Raw genomic sequence first — 20,230 nt, 5'->3', positions numbered from 1 at the left:
ACATTATGCAATCTTAACACTAATTAAACATTTTTACAGGAATTACGAAAGTTGTTGATCGATAACATGGTCAGCAGGTTCCGGTGTGTGTCTAAAATATAAAAATGCAAGTATACACATATACGAAATTTTCATAATTTAATCACTAATTTTGTTTGAAATATAATTAAAATGTATCCTCTTCCCCTTTTCGATAGGAAGTTGTTTATTCAACATGTCATCGAATACAATAACTTCCAACAGCTGAAAAAGTGCATTTTAGTACAGTACTATCAATACAAGTCCAGAGAGACGGATTTGCATGTGATGGAATAATTAGCAATCATACCAGATAGAGAGTGTTTACCATTTAACTTGTCTAATTTACTATTTCAAATAGCTATCACTTTTCCAATATTTATATAATGGTTATCGCTAAGTAATTGACTGATTTTGCACTCCAGTAACTATTCGCTATCCATAAACAATTTAAATACTAATGTATCAAAGTGAATACATACATACCTACATACCTACCTACCTACCTACCTACCTACATACATACATACATACATACATCCATCCATACATACATGCATGCATGCATGCATGCATACATACATACATACATACTGACAATATTACACACATACATACATACAAAAATACATACATACATACATACAACATACATACATACATACATACATACATACATACATGCATACACACACATACATAATGACAATATTACACACACATCCATCCATCCACCCATCATACCTACCTACCTACCTACCTACCTACATACATACATACATACTGACAATATTACACACATACATACATACAAAAATACATACATACATACATACATACATACATACATACATACATACATACAACATACATACATACATACATACGTACATGCATACACACACATACATAATTACAATATTACACACACATCCATCCATCCACCCATCCATCCATCCATCCATACATACATACGTAGATACGTGCGTACTTACGTACGTACATGCGTGCGTGCGTGCGTACATCCATCCATCCATCCATACATACATACATGCATGCATACATTACTTACTTACGCACGTACACACACACACGCACGCACGCACGCACGCACACACACACACACACACACACACACATACATACATACATACATACATACATACATACATACATACATACATACATACATACATACATACATACAATTGATAAGGGGAACATGTTAACAAAGCTAATAATAAGTTTTCGTCCATCAAAACCAAAACCCTATGATTCCAGTACAAAATAATGATTCACATCCTGCCAGTGAAAATATATCAGTGTTTTTTGCTTGACAACGAGAAAATACCCGTGTAGCTCATGCGTCTCTATGGTTTTTGGGAGAAATGGTTTGAACAGTTTATGTTACGTTTGTTATGAATGTATAACTTGGGGTATTTATTGCCATCTTTTACTACTTGACTTAAAGGGCTGAATTTAATTGCATTTACTTCTCTCAAATAAAGTATTTTAGGTAGTTATGATGGTGATAAGAATTAATGATCGTGTTTAAAAATATCGTTCATATTTAACTGAATTTACACAGTCCGTTGCATTCAGTATATGACAATAAACACATAGAAAAATAAATCACCACAAACATTACAAGAAGTAAAATACTATCAGCTATGTATCAAACCATACATGCTTGTGTAAAGAAGCTTTAATGATTTCGAAAGATGGATATTAAATTTTCAGAATTGAGAACTTTATCATTATTTCCATTAAAAATATGTCCAGATCTTATTCAATATATATAATATGTACGACTTATGCTGACATATATGTAGCTGTGTACAGAATATTGTTCATTGGTGTACATGTTTCCCAGCATAGTCACACATAGTCGTTCATGCTAAATATATATGAATGAATGTGCGACGATACCTGATTATGTATATGATCTTGTATTTTTTACGTGCCGCTACAAGCCGAAGCAGGACCAGAGGAACGTATTTTTCCTGCGGAGAATGTTGGATTATACTGTATTTGCCCTAGATGCCTAACCGTAGCCCGTAAATAAAATCCCTTCACATTTTCTGTTTTGTTATCAACAGCGATGCATTCACATAATGACCCAGTTTTTGTAGATATCCTCTTCAACTGTGTTTTCAGTACCGAACTTCATTCTCTGTTATTTTCATCCATTCATATACGTCATTTATCCATTGTCTACATTTTTATTTATTTATTTTTTCATTGACACCGATGTTAGAGGACTTACCTTTTCTATTCTTCTCTTTTGACACGTTAATCTATATGTGTTCAATCTTCCATTATTCCGCGGATACTTGGTAGCCGAGTGACCAAAGCCTCTCGCCTTTCCAAATCAATCCCACATATCACCTCTGTCCGCCTGGGTTCGAGTCTCTGTTCGACCAAAGTGAATATTTGAAAAACTTACCTTAGTTCAGTAGTTCTTCCGGGGTTTACCCTGATCTTTCATCTACCAAATAAACTGGCATATCATATCCTGCAAATGGCGTTAAAACACAAAACCAAAGCAATGTATTTTCCGTGTATCGTTCTGTTTATTTTTTCGCTGTTAAAGTGTGTAGTTCTATATAAAGCGTGATATTTCAAACAATGTTACTGAAGTACAGAATAATTTCAAATATTTTGGATATCTCTGCATGATTGCTCCCTTGTTTGTCTAATGTCTATTTCGATGCCCTTATTTAATTTTATCGAACTTACACGCTAATGTGTACATTAGGCTGTGATTTTTATTTGTGTACACGGCAAGTTTTCGTAGAATAACTGAATGTATGTAACGCAGTCTATATCCCTGGAGGGGAGAAAGTCGATTGTTCATGATTGGATTAAGGGATCAAGCATATTCACCAGTACACGTGTTCGTCTACAGGGTTCAAGCATTATCATCCGATATAATACTGGTCAGCGATCGGAATCAATCAGTATTTGGATTGCTCTCTTACTGCTCGTAGAAGACTTTGTTCATGGAGTGGACATATTAGAACAACAGCTACTTGGTTGCCAAAACTATCCAAAGCTTGTTTCACATCTCAACATCGGTAATTTTTAGAATGTGTGTCGTCTTGAAGATTTCATTTATATTCCTGTAATAAGTTTGGATGAATATTTAACCTGGAGTAGAATGTGTTCCGTACACTCATCATTCAGTGGAATTTTAATATATCCCTCTTTCTAGAAAAGGTAATAAACTTTTAGTATGATTGGATTTAAGTTTATGGTGCTTGCTACTGAGGATGATCTTTAGTATTGTCGTGGACTAACTTTAGGCATTATATCAGGGTAAGTAAAATATATCTTTTTTAAAAACAGATGATCATTTAAATGAAATAATATATGCAAATTACATATACGACAGGACGAAAAAACCAAAACACGATTAATGTCCGTCTTTTATCATATTTTGTATCAGCGATTTCGTATAACCGCTTTAAGAATCAAGCAAATTGAATATGATCAAAATGAATGCAAGGAAAGGATGTGGTAATATTCTTTCGATGACAATGATTTCCATAATTGTAGTGTACACGAAAATATATTGACCGCTGGCTTGTTCCCGCGTCGTACGAAGGGTTGTATATATGTATACATCGAAATTACTTTGTATCTAAGAGTCTGTGTAGTAAGTATTTGAAACAAAAATGTCAGCAGCATAAATGCCAAGTCATAACCATGATTTAAAATATAGTACTCAGGCAATTTTGCTGTTAGGCTAAAACATTACTTTTAGAATATACTGTGGTAGTAGGTGCACATATAGCCAGTCTTTGTCATGAGAATATTACTGTGTGGTGGTTCGTAACACTTCACGTACTGGTTGATACAGTACAGCAGATTCGTAGCACCGCAAATCAAATCTGACAGTTACTTTCAGAACAGGAGTAGACCCGCTAAGAGGTTTTCCATCAAATATGGCAAAATAGATAAAATAGATAGAAGTGTTGTAAATATGCAGGAATCCGTTGAGGGTTTTGACTTTGGTTATCATCACGTGCTTTAGATTTCTCTGCTAAATTATATGTGACTGAAAACAGGTGTGTTAGGTTTTCATCGCCGGTGTTTAAATAACATATGTGCGGTTCAGTCGAATCAGGAGGGTTATTAATTATTGTCCAAAGAGATGGGAGTTTCTTTCTTGATTAAAAGAACACACTAATTTGCAGTTGCTATTCAAACACAGCTTCAAAAAAGCAAAGGTGCCGAAAACCAGCGATATTATTGTTTTTCACAAGGAAAATTCACTTTAAAAATATTTTGCTCTATCAAGAAAAAAAACTTCAAAACTAACTTGCAAGCATCAAATGTAAGATTTCATAGAAACTATCCCATTTGATATATAATTTGAATTTCAGCAAACATGGTCGGCAAATGGAGCTTATTTTTGAACATAACGCACAATTACTAACTTGAAAGACCTCACCGGTGGCCTAGTGGGGATGGGGGTCGGGGTCGAGGGTTGTTCGAACCCCCTCCGAGTCATACCAAAGGCTTATAAAAATGGCTCTTGCAGCTGCCGCGTTTTGGCGCTCAGCATTAAGCAGTTAGTGTTAGGACTGGTGTCAGGATAATGTGACTGGGTGGGACATTATGCTAAAACGTCTGATGCATGATGTCCCAGTGCTAGACATCACTATAAAACTGGCATACTGCAGACATCGTAGCGATATGACTGAATACTTGTTAAAACTACGTTAAAACCCAAATCACATGCACACACTAACTTGAAAGATTGAAAATAAAAATAGCTGAAAGGTTATATATACATATATATATATATATATATATATATATATATATATATATATATCGCTTAAAATTAATGCTACTCAACAAATTTTAAATAATGAATCAAAAATATTATTTTAACATTGTCTATGCCTTTAAAGTAAAAGTACAGACATCGTGTATACTTTTAATTTACAGTCGTGTAAAGATATAACTGTAATGCAAAGTCCCTTTAGACTTTCCTTTCATTAGTACGATGATAAAATCAACAATTCTCTTCTGCTGTTTATTACACTTTTCAGCATATAGTCTAACAGTTGGATCAAAGGTATTCGAAACTGCTGCAGGTGTATAGTACACATACACTAGAACTTTAAATAAATGTCTCGCCTAGATGAAATACTGACCGAGAGGGTGTTTCTGTAGTACAGACTTCAGCTGGAAAGCAATCACAATTTAATATGAGAAAAAGTGGAAAACTATAAATGCCGTGACTGTACCTGTCCTCAATTTAGCAATTTGCTCTTCGTTTTTATGTAAACTCAGAATTTATTCGGGTTGGTGGCGGAGTTGCTCCGTCAGCACTGCACGATACATTTCAAGCTAGCTTAGGTATTTGTCCAAGTGCGCTGCAACATAAGTTTGATGCCTCAAGATTACTCCTGCTTGGGATGAGAACATGTTTTTTCAGCAGTACATTCCACGTGCTGCTGATCCGATTTCAGCAAATATTGAACAGACTCAACACCCTCTATTAATCCTCTCTAAACACACAGAATACACCGCGCTTATAGGCTGGACGGGCACTCAAGGCTGCATAAAAACTTGGTTGATATTCTTTCATAGCTCGAATCTAATAGCTTTTTTTTAAAAGTGAGGACACGGTAAAAGTGAGGACACTGTTAAGCTTGATTTGCTTTTCTCGAGGAAGCATCGTTAAAAATTGATGATGAAAGAGAATTTAAATCTAAATGGTCACCAGTAATCATCATGCCGGCATTCATTTTCCTCCAAAGGGGCTTGGAACATGCTAGTTCCTTTAGTACTTTATTAAGCTCTGTATTTTGGTCCATAAAAGAAGAAAATTATTTAATAATTAATAAGGAGTCTTCTTCGTAATCGTCAGTTCACATGCTTTTTAAGAAGACGTCGTCACAGAATTGTACAAGTTACAAACCTCGATGGAGTTGATATCTGGTACTCACACGTTATTCCTGAATTAAAATAAGCATCCATGTAAAACTTTATTTATAATGTGGAATACAAAAATGTATGTATGTATGTATGTACGCACGCACGCACGCACGCACGCATGTATGTATGTATGTATGTATGTATGTATGTATGTATGTATGTATGTATGTATGTATGTATGTATCAACGTAAGTACAGCGCATTTATTGTTTCGAATTTTCACCTTGATTTTCGATTATTGATTGAACTGTTTAATGTTTTGCCTGTTTTTTATTTATTCAACCGACATGTTATCTACCGACTACCGAAATGCACTAACACAAAAGTTATTTGTGAGAAAATTCTCCAAATGAAATCGCCAGTTGCATGGCCATGAAATGTTTTCTTGGTGAAATCATTCGCTTTTCTGCTGAGGGAATTAGTAGATCCTTTTGATTGCAGTTGATAACCATAACAACCATAATCCAAGTGTATCGAACTTATCGGGGAAAAATGTTTATCCAGTTGTAATAAGGGCAAAATAAGTCCTTCGAATTTTGGGCTGAAATGCTAGGGGTCACGTTTAAATTTAGACATCACAATGATGATTACAGAAGTCCTTGTTTTTAGTCGTATTCAGAGCATAAATGCCATCTTTACATTGAAAATACAAGTACTGAGGTTAGAGGTTATTCCGTATAACGCTTTTCGAATATTACAATAAATAACCCATTTAAGGTTAAATTATTGTCACATTAAAGCTGAATGGAATATGTGAATAATTGATTACCTGCATGTGGTTCCCTTATGAATTCACCACCACAATTGATAAACGTTCATTAAATAAAGGTAGTGGAATGTTTATCAGCACTTTGATATATAGGTAACGTACGCTTACCTCACATTTCGTAGTTTTCAGATCTAATCCAATAAAAGTTTTAAGTTCGACGTAAACATTTGACGATAAAATCCAGCCTCTCTGCAAGATGTTGTAATAGAGTATGAATGTGATCACATGACGACTGTGAAACGCAACTTAGCATACCCGTGACTTTGAAAAAAAAAGAATTCAGTTATGACACTCTGTGGTTTATTTGAAGAAAGATATGGTAGAAATTTATCTTGAATACTTCGGTCAGTTTTTATTTCGTTCTTGCTGCCATACACCACCTTCTGTACTATTATGCCACCGTTAGACATTTATACGGCTTGAACAAAAGCAGGTTAACGTAAATATAATTTGTTAAATTGAGGTACTCAACTTGTTCAATTGAGTCACGTGTCTTTCGTCAAATGAGACATAACGTAAATGACTAAAATAGAAATAAATAAGGTAAATGACTAAAAATAGAGACGAAAATTCAAAAATTTCCTTTTTTTAAAAGAAATGTATTGCAGTTTTATGTGAGTTCCAGGCCTCTTTCATGCGAATTCGTGAAATTCTTCCGCGATGTTCCTAATTGTGAAAACAACATGATCACATGAATATCTGGATTGAAAATTTGAATATTTTCTGAACATGGACTTCATCGCATGCAATTTCGCATATTTGCCGGATAAATATTTTCTTTAAAATTATACAGTATAGTCAATTTTTGCGCCAACAATACCAATAAGAAGAACCATAAAATCTACAACGCAAAACAGTTCGAAAACGTAATGAGCAACTTCAACCTTTTATTATTTAATTTTTCCTCAAAATATTGCATGCAAATCTGCATGAGCGACCCATATTCTGTGGAATTGACTAAAACTACAGAAATGGTGACAAATACACAGAAGTAAAACACTGAAAAATATTAACATTGCTTTCTTGGTATTGTGTTTACTTTCCTGGTTTCCCAGCAAAACCCGGATGCATGATTGTGTGTTTTCTGTGGTGTGTCTGGTACACTTATTTGGCAGCGTTATTGACGCCCAAAAATAAAGTCAAATTTACAACAAAATTCGCAAACATACTGCAGGCTAAGAAGTAGGTAGATCAAATTTCCGCACGCGAGAGTTTTATCCGCACTGCTAAATGTACTTCAGAAAAACATGGGGGTTTGCACTAGATGTACCACCTTTTTAGCAAACAATCTGCCAAAGAAAAACATTTTCAATGCTTGGCACGAACCTCGATTCTCACTACTATAAATAGTTAAATACCATCCATCAGTGTATATATATATATATATATATATATATATATATATATATATATATATATATATATATATATATATATATATATATATATATATATATATATATATAAAGAGAGAGAGAGAGCGTGTGTCTCTGATTTGGAATTTTAACGTAGCTTTAACAATTGTAAGTCATTTCGCTACGATATCTGCAGTGTGACAGTTAAGAGTGATGTCTAACAATGGGGCATCATGCCGCAGACATTTAGCATGATGCCCCACCCAGTCACATTATCCTGACACCAGGCCGATCAGTCCTAACCTCTTAATGCTGAGCGCCAAGCGAGGCAGCTGTTAGTACCATTTTGTAAGTTTTTGGCATGACTCGGGGATCGAACTCACTACCTCCGGCATTCGAGGCTGACGCTCTAACCACTAGGCCACCGGAACGGAGAGAGAGAGAGAGAGAGAGAGAGAGAGAGAGAGAGAGAGAGAGAGACTGTATCAGTGATGCAACAAATTTCATTAAAAAGAAGATAAACTTTTTTAATACAAATATTATAAAAATGGTGGTTTATAAAAGATAAAAGATACAGCTTACGTACATATTTTTTATTTTATATCAAAAACATGCTTGCATTGCCAACAGTTTTAAGGCAGACTGCAAGAATCTGCATCTTGACGGAGGGAGTGAACTCTTCACACCCCAACCATGCAGTGGGACACAAAATGTAGTTCACCTATTGCAACTAATCACAGTCCTCTTACCAAATTAATACGTTGTTGCCCTGCTTATTTGCTTTCTGTTTGTTTGTTATGTCAATAACGTTAGTTTAATTGATCTTGATTAAATAAATAAAAGAAACACTTTTGATTCAAATATGAAAGTTGGTTGAAATGCATATAGTAGAGTACTACAAGCACCGCATGGTTAGCTTCTTGAACACAGAACGCGTGGCCGTTCATTCGCCGGCGAGTATACTGTAACGAGTGGGGAATATAGGCTAAGCGAAATGAAGAATGAACAAGATGTAATTCAAGCATTTGATTTCTTAGCAGCTACTTCGAGTAATTATTATGCTTTAGTTAGTATTGCTACCAACAGTAATGTTGTTAAAATCCTCCATCTCAATTTTTCCACTTCCCTTTAGTCGGTTGTGTATAAATATTATCATCATTCATTGGTCCCGAGATATAACGCATGACATAGGTGAAAATCTACTACGCTCTTCTTTTTTCTTTTTTTTTTGGGGTGGGTGGGTGGGTGGGGTAACGGACTTTCGTCCGTGGCCTGTAACGCAGACAGTAATGGGGAGCGTTTAATCTTGCGCCATGGGGAAGATCTTGATCTTGCGATATTTTAATATAACCTCATTACAGTTTTTAAAAAATAAACAAAGAAGCAAACATAAATATATTACGAAGTGCTTGTGTGTGCGTGCGCGTGTGTGTGTGTGTGGGTGTGTGTGTGTGTCCTTAGCAAGAATTACATCGTACTGTACCAGAGATTTTGTGAACATTGTAGATAAATCCCACGGAAAGCGTATACATGCCATTAGGACGAACCAGGCTAGTATAGGTTGCTTGATGTAAAGTTAACATTTAGCTGAAATTCTGTTTCCATCACAGACCACAGATTTCCAAATTTCTTGTCCCTTATTAACAAGAGAGATAAAAGGGAAAAGAGCCGCTTACCACAATGAAAAGTTAACAACAGTCTTTGCTTTGATGCAACATGGGTTGGCCATATTGCCATCCCATTTCATTCAGCGTTGCAGACCCAGTACTTCAAGAGCAATAAATGTTAAACCATCCCTACTTATTTTTACATCCATAACATTTATTTCAAATACAAAGGCTGCTTTTCAAGTTGATCCTGACAATGACCGAAGATGCAAGCTAAACCACGCATCGTTCAAAGAATCGGTAAATTTGCCACATGTAAATTAAGCATCTAATATATCTGCAAGAAAAATAAATAAAGGTATGATGTATGGTGAGAGACATGATCGTAGAGAACGTATATGAATAAATAAGTTATAAACTTTTGAACAAAAGACACTTACGCCAATCGGTCCTTTCCATTGGTGCTCTTTGCCCTTTCTATTAATTTATTATTATTATTATTATTATTATTATTATTATTATTATTATTATTATCGTTATGATTATTATTGAAGGAGTCGCGGTGGCGCAGAGCTTAGCGTACCGGACTCGCGACTGAGAGAGTATGGGTTCGAATCTGCCACACAGTGGAGGTAAGTTGCTGTGGTAAGGGATTTAATTGGCAAGGGACTAAATTTCGACTGCCTTGGCACTTAATAGCTTACTTGTACTCAGTCCAAGTAATAGTGTTGTTGTTGTTGTTGTTGTTGTTATCTCTTATATTTTCTGACTGATGAAAATTACATCTGTGAAACAATATTTAAAATATATCCCTATGCCTTACATTGGAATTAAAACAAAAAGTGTTCATTGGTATCCACATTACCTGACCCATATATGGGTAAAATTATTGCTCGTTGTTGTTTTTCTCTCTTGAATCATCGAAAGACAAAGCAATTGCCTACATAAGCTTGTATAATACATGCAAATTCAGATCATTCATGGAACTGAATACGAATTAAGTAGTGTTCTCAGTGTATGATTGGAGGATTGGTTTGTTTAATATTTACATATGATTGGAGGATAGGTTTATTTAATATTTACATAGGATTGGAGGATAGGTTTATTTAATATTTACATAGGTTTGGAGGATAGGTTTATTTAAAATTTACATAGGATAGGAAATATCCGTGAAAACAAGTAGTTTGTAGGGCATTTAAAAAACAGAAGATACCATATTGCTTCAAAAGAAACATAACTTTGTGCAGATAAAATAAGTATAAAAAGTATCTTCTGGCAGCTGTTATCAAAGAAATATATGCTCAGGTATGTTTATCTCTTGTTACCAAAAAAACCACACGAGTTGACAGAATGCATTGTTAGATTTACATGGATATTTACATTTCTATCAACAGACGGTAAAAATTCACAGCATTTTTCGTACAAGTCTCACTACATCGCCTATCGACATTTCTGAAGTGGTTTCAGCTAATTAACTCATTACCTTTCTATGACTGGCGCGTGTGGCATTATTTGTAGCGACAGAACACTCTCGTGTCAAGAGGCCGAACAGAGGGCAAGGATTACTGTAATCGTAGTATTTATCCAAGTGTTTTCAAATATCCATACTTCTTTTGTCGGCAAATAATCCTACGCTATGCTCGTTTTAATGGACTGGTGAGGATTGTATTCCATTTTTATCCCTACCCATTCCGAAGGAAACGTGGAAGTTATGTTATGCTTCCCGTCCAGACGTGCGTACATGTGTGCGCATGCGCGAGTTATGTCGCTTATCTCCACCTACCTCATTTGAGATATAGACATTACACTTATTGATAATGAGCCGTACACAACAACGGTTTTATCATTGGGATCCATCTCCCTGGTATATACAACTAAGCTAAGCTATATATATATATATATATATATATATATATAGTTTTCAATTAATCTGCTTTTCTTTATTCCATCTTAGCTTAGTTGGCTATCACTTCCTTTGCAATTGTAGACACATTATTTCTAATATCTCGATTTTCTCATCCTCCAATTACTTTAACTTAAGCTTTTACTGACCTAGTAAGGGTATTATCGTTTCCACACTTCATATTTTTAAAATAAATTAGCAGATGAAAAATCAGGAATATTCGTGCTGCAATTAATGCTCTCTAAATAGTCTGCTCTTCGTCTTTATAATTTAGTTTTGATTAATTAATGCTGCTTCAGAGCCGATATGACAAACTTACGCAAAAATAATTCGATATTTTCTTGCTGTAAACCTTACTCCGTTTGTAGTCAAGATACTTTTGGACAAAAAGCCACGAAAGAACTGGAATCTGATGCTTGAAATCGAAAAACCGAATAATAGTTACTAACAGATTTTCTTTGATCATTTTCCATCGTGCATCTATAGTCCTTTAGTCCAGTTCAACCGACCCTATATACCCGCAGAGTAAGGATTGATTGAAAAATGTAATGATTTATCTTACTTTATCATTGAAATTATGTTTTATTAATAGCTAGGGTTAAAAAGCCAAGTTGTTAAACCTTATAAGACAGTAGTACCGATTGCTGATTAATTCATGCTTAGTACAAAAAGCAAGAACAATTCTCTCATCTTAAACGGAAATTATTTACGTGGCATGGCCTTCCCGCTAGACTATTGTTTACTAATATCATTCACCAATGTACATTATTTTGCGGCCAGAGTCCTTGCTTCTTGTGGACAATAGCCTAAAACGACGACCAATTTTATACATAGGAACAACGGAGGTAGGCGGTATTACTGAACCAGTTGGTTCACAGCATCGCAAACAACATTTCATTTTTATATACAGTCAAAATGACTCCAGACTAGACCGGAAATGCGGATGGGACTAGAACACTTCGGTATAAAATCTGTAGAATTACTCGCAATTAAAAACAGGACTGTAAAATACCCAAGCATATGCTTCACGCAAAATTTAAGTGCATAGCATGTTGCTGTTTATTTTTGGACCGACACTAATTTGGATAGCTCTCCTTATATTGTTCACACTGCACGCGAAGCAGAACTCTTTCTTTGTAATTTACAATAGGAAAGCCCGTCTAGCCCTGATTGGCTCGGGAAAGAACCGCTAAAAGCCAATTTGCCAGTATACAAGTTACTCCATACGCTGAGCTCAACCTTAGTCATCCGATTCAAATAAATCAGTGAACAGATTCACCTCTCTCGATATTAACAACATAAGAGATTTTCTCTCATTGTTAACAACACAAACTATTTTCTAAACGGATATATGAAAATCCTGGGTGCTTAAACTGACACAGCTGGACTACAAATTGTTTCATAAACCAACTCAAATTCATTTTGAGAGCGTGAGTTTTAGTTTTTAATCGCTAAATCTGTACTTTTCCGGAATATGCATAGTTCAATATGTAAAATTAAGAAATTATTGCAGATTTTAAGTTCTTCCTGGTGGTGTAAATGATGTCTTGTACGACACGTGCGTTATTGGTTTCTGCTATGGTTATCCGTTGACGTGTCAATCAAAAGTATTTACGAAGGATTATCATCGATTCCGTATTAATGTAAGTAAAGTCGTTTTTTTTTTTACAACCTTCGATACATTATCTTCTCCTCGTTTTAGCTTTAAAGTACATGCACATTCTCTCCACTGACCACTCACTATCTATGTTTATATATGTGGATTACTCACTATTCTTTCCGTTTCGTTTGTTACAGATGAAATGACATAAGGATGAAAAATAGATTATGACTTCCATCTATATTTCCTACGATTTACACATCTTATCGTGTTGACTATACCATAATTGTATGACACGTAAACGACTTTTTAAAACTGATTTAACATTATAGGCTACTTTGATCTATAATTCACATGCAACAGTTGTCTGATAGTACCAAAGTAAATTAGTGTGAAATGAATGATTTGTAATAGCAAATGTATGCCTTTAACAGAATACACACACACACACACACACACACACACACACACACACACACACACATACATACATACATACATACATACATGCATACATACATACATTAAATATGCTTGTCTATCATAGTTAATAACCAAACTTCAAAGCTTTATATTTAAGCAAAATTAAGTTGCCTTTAACTAAAGTTTAGGAAACTTTTATGATTAGGCATGATGCCAGTACAGAAATGCAGTGTGTGTGTGTGTGTGTGTATGTATATATATATATATATATATATATATATATATATATATATATATATATATATATATATATATAGCTAACTTTGTTCATAATCCTTGCGGTTTTATTTTTCCATGTCGCACACAACGATTTATATTGCATACAGTACTCGAATTCAAGCTGTCAAAGATAACTGTGGTCGCAATTCATACTACATACAGTCTGAATGCAAACCACAGCTTATGACACGATCTGTCACACAGTTTATTCTGACTGAAAACAACAGCTTATGACACGATCTGTCACAAGTTTATTCAGAATGCAAACCACAACTGATAAGATCTGTCATTCGCTTATCCATCAACTACACCGTAATGGATTCAGAGATGATGGAAAGATTGTTTTGGAAGTGCTACTGGATTCTGTTAATTGGGCTGCCTTTCTTCAAGCCTTAAAGTACCCTCTATGAAATTATCATTGTTATCTAAAGCACATGCACACCATCTTAACTCACTGGCTGTCTACGGAGAGTCTACTTTTTCATCGTATTAGGAGATTTCAATAGGATTGCCTGATTAGAAAATGTTTCATATTCAGAAAATCACTTTTAGCAACGCATGTCAGTTCTGAATGGGAGAGTACTAAAGATGAGCATCAGTGTTGTTCACATTAAAACAATTCTAATATCAAAAGATTAACTAGTTTGTCAGTTATTTTAAAATGGTCGTACTGTCTTTATCTACTGAAATATTATTTTATATATATATATATATATATATATATATATATATATATATATATATATATATATATATATATATATATATATATATATATATATATCTGCAATATTCTACAATTCCATTTTAAAGTTTCCAGAGTTTTTAAAGATGTAGTTGGTGTTGTTGCAGTCTATGGCTTCTGTTCTTTATACATTCGTAAGGTATACAGTGTGGATTTGTATACTTGTATGGCAGCATCCTTTACGCTTCAGTTTATAAATGTTTCCAAGTCTTTACATAAAAAAGTTTTGATGGTTGTTTTTTCTCTATAAATATTTTACGTTGGTTTTACACTGACCAAATGTTTGTCTTTTGAAGGAAAAAAAATACCCAAACGTTTTCTATTCATGAAAAAGAGATGATTTAACTCAGAGATTTTGTTTAATTAAATTGCATACTTGTGTTTGGAAATAAGGAAAAGGTACATGTCATGGCGAAGCGTTAGGTTCATTCGTATAAGATTAGTTTATGAGTACATCTAGTTCTGTTTTGAGACAGCTTTATACGAGTACATCTAGTTTTCTTTTGTGACAGCTTTATACGAGCACATCTAGTTTTCTTTTGAGACAGCTTTATACGAGTACATCTAGTTTTCTTTTGAGACAGCTTTATACAAGTGCATCCAGTTTTCTTTTGAGACAGCTTTACATGCAGTAAAGTCCAATGGTTATTTGCGCTCCATAATTTTAAGAGCAGGCAAGAACAGCACTGTTCCACAATCCCGAAGCAGATGTCAATGCAATAAAAGGTTCTTCAGTCGTAATCATGATATTATTGTCAGTATCAAGCTGAGTCCCACAATGCACGTGAAATATGATTGAACTGGCTCTCTGGAAACAACTGCCCCACAATGCACGTGAAATGTGATTGAAGTGGCTCTCTGAAAACAACTGCCTCACAATGCACGTGAAATGTGATTGAACTGGCTCTCTGCAAACAACTGCCCCCACAATGCACGTGAAATGTGATTGAACTGGCTCTCTGCAAACAACTGCCCCACAATGCACGTGACATTTGATTGAACTGGCTCTCTGCAAACAACTGCCCCTCAAAATAGATATGTTGTCCCATAATCATCTTAATACAACACCTTGGCCTCGACGACGGTTACCAACGATTTTAAAACTGATACTTCTGTACAGCTGGCAGTAGTGTGGCTAAGTGTGATTGCCTTAGGGGTTCGTGTTTCTGCACTGTATGGGTAAAAACATTTTGAGGGTAATCTTTCTTTAAGACGCATCATTTTGGTGCAGACAAGGATCCAAGCAAAGTCTTTATCTATTGTAAAAAGAAAATAACTTTATATATAATTAATCCATTTGTATGTTGCATGCTTAATTCAATAACGATAAGACATAATCATTAATTAAAATGGGAACCGTTCATCAATATCACTTGCAAAACAATATGTGATGAAAGCGACAAATGTATTCATCTCATCTAAACTGCGTTAGGTCGCGTGTGGCCCCGAGTTGCCGAGTGGTCTAAAGCGCTCACCTTTCCGGATCACTGCCATCTCACCTCTGTCTGCGTGCGTTCGAGTCCAAGGCTCTGCTAGCGTGGGTATGTGGGAAAGCCTGCCAGTAGCTTTTTTGGGTCGTTGGTTCTTCCCTGGGTTTTCCATGGTTCTTCCTACACCACTTATACTGGCCGCTAATGATACAAAAAAGATTCACTTTCTACTCGCAGTGCAAAAGGCACAAAGGGAAAACGTATCATTTGGGGCCCGATTTTTTACACCAAAACTAAACCCCTTGTCGGAATTGGATTTTGTGTCCGGATTTTAGACGTTTTGGCCTGAGATCTAAGGTAGACAGGTCTAAACTGCACATAGGTGAACCTTTGCAAAAAGTAGGATAATATAGGGATTTGGAGTAAAAAGTGTCCAGAATACAAAATGTATGGGTCCAGTAAGCAAAAACACTTTTACACCTCTGTACATGCGCGGGCGAGAGAACCATTGAAAACGAGGTTTCTAAAACACCTAGGCACCTGACTAAACGAAAATCTCTTGGAATCAAATGTATTTGGATGTATTCAGAAGTAACCCCCAAAATGCGTTTCCTACTTCCACTTCAGCCGAAAATGACAGAAATCTCCAGGGGTTAATAAGTTAATGAATCTAAAATGTACATTTGATAACATTTCCTTGTTGTTTGGATCTATAAAATCAAGCTTCTGCACACGAACTGTAATCGTTTATTTCAATAGTATGTACACCCGTCTTTATAGTGTTGACGATTGTAATTTCTAACCATCGCAATTTTATTGTACCTTACAAAAGCAATCACAGAGTACAGCTATATACCATTTCACGGTTATTATCTCCTCTTGAAAAGACCAGAGAGCGTCTCCGTGCAACTCACTTCCGGATAGTTCAGTCAATAAAGATGGCATATGTAGATCAAAACAATGTGACAGACCGCTCACATTCCGCAAGCAAGATCGATATCTCAATATTTTAAAAAGAAATTATATCAATATTTGATCAATTGTGTTTACATCTTTTATTTTTTTTTTCACTAACTTGCGCTATTCCCAGCTTTCAAATACATGTTCTCTGCCCATTTCAGAACTTCTTTATCTTTCTATTACTACATCATACTCTGATTTGTATTATTTGATTGTGCGAAAGTGTATCGCTGCGTAAAAAGATTGTTATTGCAATTTATCTCACTTGAAGAATAATGAAAATATGTTTATTTTTTTTACAGCATTAGTCATTGCAGTTAATGGAGGTTGAATGACATCGATAAAAAAATCTAACTTCTTAAGGTTCTTTTATTATTGATTTAGACAGTAGCATTTCTGTTAACGTTCATTATATTTTTCATGAAATAACTTGAGTTATATCCAGGAAGGATATATTTTTTTCAAAATGCACAAATGTCATCCACTCTTGAATAGACAGGCGGAAGTACGATTCTCCGTGATGTTTATTTTAATTTTATTTCCTTGAACGGTTGGAATTTTTAGAGTATACAATTTGGAAAAAATATTGATGGTAGACGCACTGTGCATGTATAGGACATTTGTGGCTCTCACCTATCTGCCTGTATTTCTGTCTGTCTGTCTGTCTGTATCATTTCATCTGGTGCATGGGTGTGTATAAGCTTGAATGAATGTGTGTTCGCATACGTATATTACATAAACATACTTCTGTTTAAAACGAGTATATAATGGTTATAAGATTGATAGATAAAGACAACAAATAAGAATATTTGTGAGTATCCATTTATTATTGATTTGAAGAGCATGTTCTTACAAACAGTCTTTTTTTTAAATCATACTGTCTGCAATTTTACATCCGGTCACGTGGATCAATACTGATTAAAAGGCGAACCAAAGTAATAGGACGGAATCTGTGAAATAATTGGATCTTTAAAACTTACATATTTGATGCAAGAAAAGTTAAACAGAATTAAACTAATTTTAATGAGACTGTCCCAGATGAATTTGCTGGTGGCAATCAGAAATGTTCTCTAAAGACCCCAGTAAATTTTACAGTTATTACTACGTGTCAGCATAAGCAAAGAAAAATCATTCTGAAAGTTATTGCATACACCGTCCGATACTTGATGTTTCAAGTTTTGAGAAAACCAAGGATGAATATAAATAATTAAACATTAGGCTGAATGAATGCATGGATACATTCCCACCAAAACGAAAATGAAACATAAAAAGTCATTGGGCATGTTAATTGATCTGAATATTGTACGATATTTACACCCAAAAATAAATAAATATTCCATCTGCATTAATTACACTCCTTTATCATTATAATATCCAATGTAATTATTGATTTGTTAAGTTCCTCTGAATACATTAATATACTGTGTTCCATTTTAAAAAAAAACAAAAAAACTTTTCTGGTTTACAATGTTCAGCATTACAGGTCAGCTGACGTATCGAACTCGTGTTATAATTTTCTTATCGAACTCGCGTCATAACTTTCTTAACTCGTGTTATAAACGAAATATTAGCCTTGAGAAAATAAGTGAGAAAGAAGGATAGATCAAGGTATGAAAAATGCAAATTGTTGAGATGGTTTTTGTTAAAGTTATGCAGCCAAAAATGTGCAATGAAAGTTTAAAATAGCAGAGCAAGTAAAATGTTCCTAAAAATGTATCTGAAATTATGGATAATGAATCTATGTTATCTGGTATAATATAAATATGGACAGTGCATTTGATTTAATTATTTTAGATCATTTAAGTATGGACAGTAAATATTTTTCTAAATATCTGATATACTGTAAGTATGGACACAGAATCTAATTATCTGGTGTAACAAAACAGACTGTATTAATAGTAAGAATTACATGTTCCATGTCTGGTCAATGCATTTTCCTATTCTTTATTCTATTATGTCAAAAACTGGTGGGCAAATAAATGTCCAGATAATTCGCGAGATCATTTAGTCTAATCATATTTTCCTGTGTGAATAGACACTGCTTTAGTCTAGCTAACTTGATGAATATTGAAATTGTCTTACATCTAGACATATAGACATACTGGTTGTAATTCCCTCATCGAATGTATATATCACATTACTTTCAAGTGTATGGTCGTCATCTCTGGTCTCGAATTACATGTTTCAAATCAAATTAAACGATATTTAAACTGTGAATGCAATAAACCTAATGTATTACCGAGGTTTCGTGCGCTGTATCAATTAGAACTCATTTGACCCTACTTTTTATGCCCTTCTTGGCATGGCAATAACTTTATTTCAGATTTAAAGTCGCTTGAACTTTTATTTATTGCTGCATTACCTCCTTCTTCGGTTACAAGTCTGCCATTTTGATTGTGACCGTTCGATCTTTATTGCGTGTCGGAACTGAAGTAGCCTTCACCTAGAACACTGTCTTAAAGAACATCCTCTTGTACATTTATTGCTTGGGTATACATGACTCATCAAAACAAAGGCCATTTCTAATGTAAGCGATTTCTGATTCTTTGAAGTTTACATGCCCTGTACATGCCCTGTGTCAATTATTTTTGTATCATTTACAAGTGACTAACCCCATGCAATACATGGTTTATACGACCAGAATGATGGAACACGTGGTTTATACGACTAGAAATATAGTATACGATTAGAATGATGGAACACGTGGTTTATACGACTGGAATGATGGAACAGATTGTTTATACGATTAGAATGATGGAACACATTGTTTATACGACTAGAATGATGGAACACGTGGTTTATACGACTAGAATTATAGTTTACGACTGGAATGATGGAACACATTGTTTATACGACTAGAATGATGGAACACATGGTTTATACGACTAGAATTATGGTTTACGACTAGAATGATGGAACACGTGGTTTATACGACTATACTGATGGAACACATTGTTTATACGATTATAATAATTTAAAAAAACGTTGTTTATACGACTGGAATGATGGAACACGTGGTTTATACGACTATAATGATGCAACACGTGGTTTATACGACTGAAATGATGGCATGCGTTGTTTATACGACTAGAATGATTGAACACGAGGTTTATATGACTAGAACGACGAAACACGTAGTTTTTACGACTAGAATAATGAATCACGTAGATTCAACGTTATTGTGAA

Source organism: Sinohyriopsis cumingii, chromosome 2 (assembly GCF_028554795.1).
Source record: "Sinohyriopsis cumingii isolate HCF-2022 chromosome 2, ASM2855479v2, whole genome shotgun sequence".
NCBI lineage: Eukaryota > Metazoa > Mollusca > Bivalvia > Unionida > Unionidae > Sinohyriopsis > Sinohyriopsis cumingii.
Note: the sequence above shows the minus strand (reverse complement) of the source record.